Genomic DNA, 7,758 nt, shown 5'->3' on the forward strand with positions numbered 1-7,758 from the left:
CTGGTGCTGCTGGTGGTCATCAGCCTGAAGTGGATTCCAGTGCAGCCAGAATTGAGATGGGGGATCCTGTCAGTGTTCCCAAGACCTATGCTGATACACCATAATGCTAGAGTGTTTCCCCGCTTTTTTAGTAATGGGTGGGAATGGGGGCCATGGTGGGTCTCTTGTTGCTGATCTCCTTTGTGGGCCTGTGGTGTATTTGCAAGATCAGGTTCACTCAAAAGGCATAATGCAGCTATGATTGTGCAAGCTTTTACAGCCATTGAGGCAAGACAGTTCCCCCAGGCATGGCTAACAGTCATGTATCAGTGATCGTCCATCACGCTCAGGCTGTAAGGCAGAGCACTGCACTTGGGATACAGTGTTTGCTGCTAGTGGTCTCAAGAAGAGCATGTCTGATTGATGCAGTTTGATACCACCCTTTCCCCCAATTCTCCCATTCATTCCTGCCTCTGGAAAAATGGTATCGGGCGGGTCTGGCTTGGACTGGGTGGGTGACACCTGGCGAAGAGCCTGTACAATGTCCCCACTTTATTCACCAGAGATCAGACCTCTACTCTTGCCTGTTTCGTAAAACAAAAAAGAGGGAACTGTGGAGAGCTGCGATGTGCCGTGCTTTAAAGATGGCGCAGGCTCCTGCCTTCCGCTAGCCCAACAGCAAGCACTGTCAGTGACAAGCAAGTCCTTAATTGGCTGTGCTTGCCAGTTGGGCCTGCTTTCACATAAGAGTGGCCTAACTGCTTTACCTACATGGCTCCCAGGGGTTGGTTGGGCAGGAGTACATAAGCCTGCGTGGGCTTTTCCCTGGGATCAGAAGATTGTTTTCAAGGATCCTGAATAAAACCACATTAAGAAGAGCTCAAAGAGTCGCGTCTTTTTGCCAGTCGAGAGGAATGCGTCAGAGACTCAGCACTAAGAGCACTTGAGAGACTATCCTCACACAGTACACAGATTTATGCTCAGGAGCACACACATAGGTTAGAATAATAATAATAATAATAATAATAATAATAATAATAATCCAAGGTGGGCCGGTGCACACATTTCATCCCAGCACACAAGAGACTGAAGCTCATGGATCTTTGTGATTAGAGGCCAGCCTGATCTATACAGCAACTCTTAGGCTAGCCAGGCGCATATTGTCAGACTTTGTCTCAAGTTGAGGGGGCTAGAGAGATGGCTCAGTGTTTAAGAGCTGTGGATATGTTTCCAGGAAAACCCTGTTCAATTCCTGAACTGACATGGCAGCTCACACACATGTGCACACACACATACATACACATGCACTCATGCATGCACAGGCACTCCAGACTGACTATGCACATATGCACACAAATACACAAACAGACGTACACTCACACATGCACACATGTACATTAACCATTATTTACTGTGATTGGGAAATAAGAGTCAGGCCCTTAGCAGGAGCAGGATTGTCCTTTATGCAAATCTGAGGGAGACCGACCCACAGTCTCTCTCTCCGTGGGTGTTCACGAACTGGGATAATTAATTACCTGTGGAAGCAGAGGGTGAGGGAAGAGACAAGGAGAGAACACCGAGTAAGCTTTGTCAATGTGTGTCTTTACTAGAGAGAAACGGGTTTATATAGCTCAGGCAGAAATGAAACTAAAACACCTCTTGGCTTTTAGCATAGGCGAGAACAGGGAAATAGCATTCCAGTCTGTTTACAAAACACCCTTCAGACATAGCTCTAGGCAGGAAGGCTGATTTTCAATAGTTTCAGTTCCTTTGAGGTCCCAGCTACAAAGTCCACGTTTGATCTCCAGGACTGCCGCTGGTGATTCACGCCGCAGGCACGTGGTTAAGTTCTGGGCCTGTCACAGCTTTCTTTCGTTGGGCAGAGAGGCAGGATACCACATTTCACCCTATATCGTTAAAAATCGATGCAGGGAAATGCAAAACGATCTCGACAGAATACATGGGAAACAAGCGGTGCATAATGCACTTTCTGACTCCGTCCCCTCAGGCACTTTCGCACAGTGGGAAAACCAGGCCATGAAATGTCTGTAACCCAGACGGCCTTTGACCATGTGCCCGCCTAGGGCAACATCCCAGCCAGAAAAAGGTCATTTAGATGCACCATCCTCCATGCAAAATGCCAAGGCTTGTCCGGAAAATCCGGGGTCCAAAAGCTGATCATAATCTACGAAACTGGCTGACGTAACTCTGAAAGTCAGGTGCTGGATCCAGAAGGGTGGGGCGCAGTGCAGCTGGGAGCTAGGGCTCCAAGTCAGTTGCCAGGAGATGGTCTCAGGATAATGTAAATCAGTTCTTTGAAGCCTCTGGAAACTGAATTAACCTTTGAAAGGCTGGAAGCTAAGTGAGAGCCAGGCATTTCGGGTGTCGCCTGCTCCAGCAAACATTGAAATGATACCGAAACCTTGCTCCGGGGGAGTTTTTCTGCTTTAATCGGGCTTAAGCAGATTTTCCTTGAAAAGCTGGTAACTTAGTAGGATCCAGGCACTTCGGGATGTCACCTGATCCAGTAAACCTTGAAACGATCACGAAACTTTGCTCAGGGTGAGCTTTCTGCTTTATTCGGGATTTCCAAAGCAGATTTCCAAAGCAAACAGGAAAAAATACGTTCAAAACATGCAGAAAAAGCTTTCAGAATAAAAGAAAACTCATACAAAATGGGCAGGAACCCCCCCCCCCCGCCAGCTTACAGAACAAAAGAAACGAAAGAAAAAGAAAAATGTAGACTAAGCAACTGGGCCAAGTCAAGCACAGGCATGAGAATAACAACAGCCAGAATAAAAGCAGCTGGAGTGGTCTGCTGCAGCGGGCCCACCTCTCCCAGCAGGAGCCTTGTCACCAAAGTTAACCAAAGCTGGATGTCTGTAGCCCCAGCACTCAGGAGACCAAGACCAGAGGACAGTGAGCCTGAGGCTACCCAGGACTACAAGTAAAGACTGTCACAAAAACGAATATCTAGACAAACAAACCAGTCAAGACAGTGCTTGTCTGCACTCTGAAGGCTAAGGCAAGGACATCCTCACGCTCCAATCAAGTCCGAGGTCAGCATGGGCTACATAAATAAGCCCCTGCTTCAAAAGGCAAACCTTTGAAGACCTCTGGGGAAGAGATTTCTTCCCTAGATCTAAAGGAAAACAAGATAATAATCGTGTGAAACGCACAAACAACAATCAAAATCTCAGTAAGAAGGCCTGTTGTCTGAAGGGCACGCTAAGAGCATTGAAAATTAGACAAACCATGATCAAAAACATCATTAGAGGCTTCTCTTGTTTGCAGGGAAGCAAAAATAAATCCTGAGCAGGTATCAATGCAGACATGTAAATATTTAAGCTTTCCAAATCCTGCATAATGTGTTATATCCACATGCCAGATGCTATTAGGTACCAGCCCTCTAGGGTAGACCCCCAAAAGTGGGACTGGAGATAAAATAACACATTTAGGACATAGTTTAGTGATCATTCTTGCTTGTTCTCTGGAAATTTTATGTTTGAGTCTCAGAGTCTGGCTGGATAAGTGAAACTTCTCATGATCCTGTTTAGCTAAGGCTACAGGATTAGAAACCAAAATCTCTCTAAATGAGGGCTCTGTAAATGGTAATTGCCTCCGGCTAAAGATCTGGCAGGCCACAATGAGCCCTAATATGGCCAATATAGAATTGATAATTTTCGTGTAAGAATGAATAACTAGGTAATTGATCAACTAGAAGTCTAGTGGGCAAGTTTACTTTAAAAACTGTGCAAAACAGAAGCTGTTGGAGAAAAACTTAAACGTATAGGACACAGCTTCAACGGTCTATAAAACTGCAGTTAATCAGCCAAATAGCGGAAAGACCAGGAATATATAATTACCTGCAAACCAATAATGAGAAAACTAGTACTTTCTAGATGTGCCAACAGTGAATACCACAAGGGCATTGTCTATTGTCTTCCAAGCAGTTACCTTGGAAAGATACCTTCATGTATATAAAAACTTTATTAACTATCCTGAGGATAATGGTTATCTATAGTTCCTTGAAATCCGATTTGAGCCAGTAACCAATCTGCACAGTGCAGTATCAGCCAAGAGTCTTGTTCCAAAGTAAAAGGATGAACAATGATATCTGGCTCCTTGCCAAAGTAAGTTATTGTTTGTTTTCTACCAAGCATAATCATCTGTGCAACAGCTTCATAAATAAGGCACGATATTACGCTTAGGACACATCCTGGAATGGATCCACAAAATAGGTGCCTTCTGTCACAGCAAGGCCATGGGAGCATGACTAGTATTGAAAACTAATAAATGCAAAGGTAGAGAATAATCTATGTAAGTAATGAAATGATTCTCAATAGCCTTTTCCACCTGCTGTAAAGCAGATATTCCTTCTTTCGTTGAGGATCTAGGAGAATTTGGATCAGAATTATCTCTAAGAATATCAAATAAAGGCTTCAGGTCTTCGGTAGTAAGTTTCAGGTAAGGACGAAGCCAATTAATATCACCCAATAATTTTTGAAAACCATACAAGGTTTTCAATTGGTCTCTACGTAAAACTATCTTTTGAGGAATAACAGCTTGATCCGTAAGTGTAAAACCTAGATAATTATATGGATCTTGAGTCTGCACCTTCTCTAGGGCAATTATTAACCCTTTCTCATTAAGGGCAGCTTGTAAATCCTTAAAGCATGACAGTACATCTAGGGGAAATTTCCCAGCAATCAAGATATCATCTGTGTAGTGGGCAATGTAAATCAATAGCCATTTCTTTCTTATAGGTTCTATTATCTTAGCAACAAACCTCTGACATAGGTCACAGATGGAATACTGAAAGCAAATCTCTCACAATCCTCAGGGTGCAAAGGGATAGTAAAAAACAGTCTTTTAAATCCAAAACTATTTTGTAAAATCCCTTTGGGATTGCCACAGGAGATGGCAATCCAGTTTGTAAGGTTCCCAGTAAAATTATATATTCATTAACCTTCCTTAAATCTTGTAACAATCTCCATTTGCCAGACTTTTTCTAAATCACAAAAATAGGCGTGTTCCATGGAAAATTTGATTCTCTCAGATGGCCTGCTACTAACTGCTCCTGCACCAGCATAGAAGCCACTTGTATCTTCTCCTGAGATAGGGACCACTGACTCACCCACACAGGAGTATCATAAATCCACCTAATTTTATCTGCATGGGGCACAGGAAGGACAGTGGCCGCTATTGAAAATGTGTCAGATTTCTATCATCAGAATGAGGCTTATGGCCTCTGTATATATCAATGTCCTGCTTGGACTCCTGTCTAAAATCCAGTTCAATATAGCTACATAACACTAGCCTCATCTATGATAACAGATCTCTCCCCCAAAGAGTAACTGGGAGGTTAGGCACGAAATATGGTTGAAATAGTCCTGAGTTACCTTTCTCATCACTTCAGGTAAGTAGCTTAGAGCTTCATATTGGATTGCTAGTATATCCAATTCCTTGGAGGTGAGTGATAGACTCAGTCAGAGACCAGGTTGAGGGCCAGCTCTGAGCTCTCTAATAATGGACACATCCGCTCTAGTGTCCACCAGCCCCTTGAGCCATTTTCCTTCAATTTGCAGGCCTGAGGGGCACGGCCGGGGCGCGGGGCCTGCACGCCAGCTGATGAGCATTTGCCACTCCCTGGCCCCCAGGAGGGTCCAAGACTGGGGCCTCCCGCAGCCCCAGACTGGCGGCTAGCAGCACACACTTACACTGACCTGATCGGCAGAATACTGCCAACTAGAAAATTATATATATATATATTACTGGATAACTCGTCTTAACGAAAGTGCTTTGTAGAAGAATATGTGTTCTAGGGTACTGCGCATGTGCATAATAGTGACCGCAGCAAGGCAGTTTGGGAAATATAGTAAGAGGTCAGACCGTAACCCTGCCTGTCCGAAGGAACCTGCTGTAAAAACCTTCTCTCGCTCTCTCTCTACCCAAGCGCCCTGAGGGGCCGCCTGAGCCACCCCTGTTGTTGGGCCGGGTTCATAAGCTTGTGAAGACAAAGTCCCTGTCTCTTGCACCCACTGTCTGACCCGAGTTTGCAAAAAGTCATACCACCAGATGTCCCTTAAATAGCTAGGACGCTTGCGCATTGTTGCAATGTCGCGGCTGCACCGGACCATGGAACTCGGAGCCCAAGCTCTGCACACAGCCAGCAGGCAGCCACAGATCCTGGTCTCCGGGAGCACCAACCCTTCCCAGCCCCGGCCATGCCCCCAGAGCGCAGCACAGGACTGTGGGCTCTGAACCAGGCTGTCTTTGCCCTCAGGATGGGTAACTAGCTCGCCCCTGGCTCTGCTCAGTCCAGCCTGTCATGGCTCAGATCTGACCAGGTCACCCAGGAGCTGCAGGCGGGCAGAGCGGGAGGTACACAGGCAACTGTACCCAGAGAGTCACTGACTGCACGACCCTGGCCTGCTCGGCCGCCACCAGTCTGCTAAGGCTTGACTGGCCGATCTGTTGTCGGAATCCCGCGCACTCTCCCGAGTCTGCCCGCCCTGTGCACCCTGTAATACAGACACAAGACAGGACTTTCTCACTCATACCACGATACGAGACTCACATGTAACATGAAAACACATAAACGTATACCTCTTGCAGCTCTGAGCACCGAGCTGAACAAAACAGGGGAAAGACTGCCTCCAAGCCTGGAGTTACCACAGTCAACATCCCCCTGAACCCCAGCCTAACCGGCTGAAACCTGACATGCCAATCCCCTCGGCGGATCACCCCCGCCGATCTCCTGCCAACATCCGCCAACAATACCAAGCAAAAACGAGAGCTCTCAGTGCTTATAACTTTAACCCAGCCCCAAGTTAAAGAGATCTGGAAACCCAGATGGGGCTGCCTCATAAATAAAACCGTAAGTGCACATCTTTTAATTTTCTAGTAAGAAAATTAGCCCATCTCGTCCTCAACCCAGGGGCAAAATGCTTCACTCTTACCCCTAAGACTCAAACTGTCTAGAAATCTCTGTATCCATGTTGTATTACCGCCCATAAATCCTGCATCTGGCAATGGGGTCACTCAATAAATTTCTCCCATGTCCAAGGTCCACATCGGACACCATCTGAGAGAGACCGACCCGCAGTCTCTCTCTCCGTGGGTGTTCACGAACTGGGATAATTAATTACCTGTGGAAGCAGAGGGTGAGGGAAGAGACAAGGAGAGAACACCGAGTAAGCTTTGTCAATGTGCGTCTTTACTAGAGAGAAATGGGTTTATATAGCTCAGGCAGAATTGAAACTAAGACACCTCTTGGCTTTTAGCATAGGCGTGAGAACAGGGAAATAGCATTCCAGTCTGTTTACAAAACACCCTTCAGACATAGCTCTAGGCAGGAAGGCTGATTTTCTATACTTTCAGTTCCTTTGAGGTCCCAGCTACAAAGTCCACGTTTGATCTCCAGGACTGCCGCTGGTGATTCATGCCGCAGGCATGTGGTTAAGTTCTGGGCCTGTCACAGCTTTCTTTCGCGGGGCAGAGAGGCAGGATACCACACAGATCCATGAAGGAAGCAATTGCTAGTGGAGACTGTTCACCGGGCACAAGGAGCTGCAGGTGATTAGGGCAGAAATGGGACCTTTGGGGTCTACAGTCCTAGTCCTGCTTCCCCAGGCTGGTGAATTTTGGTGGGGTGCTTACCCTGTTGGCCTCCCTCATCCTAACTGCACACTGAGATCAGCACCAAGTGTCCTCCTGCAGGGAGTCACTCAGACTGCCTGGGGCTTCTAGGTCGCTAACCCTTCACATACAGGAAAA

Source organism: Mastomys coucha, unplaced genomic scaffold (assembly GCF_008632895.1).
Source record: "Mastomys coucha isolate ucsf_1 unplaced genomic scaffold, UCSF_Mcou_1 pScaffold22, whole genome shotgun sequence".
NCBI lineage: Eukaryota > Metazoa > Chordata > Mammalia > Rodentia > Muridae > Mastomys > Mastomys coucha.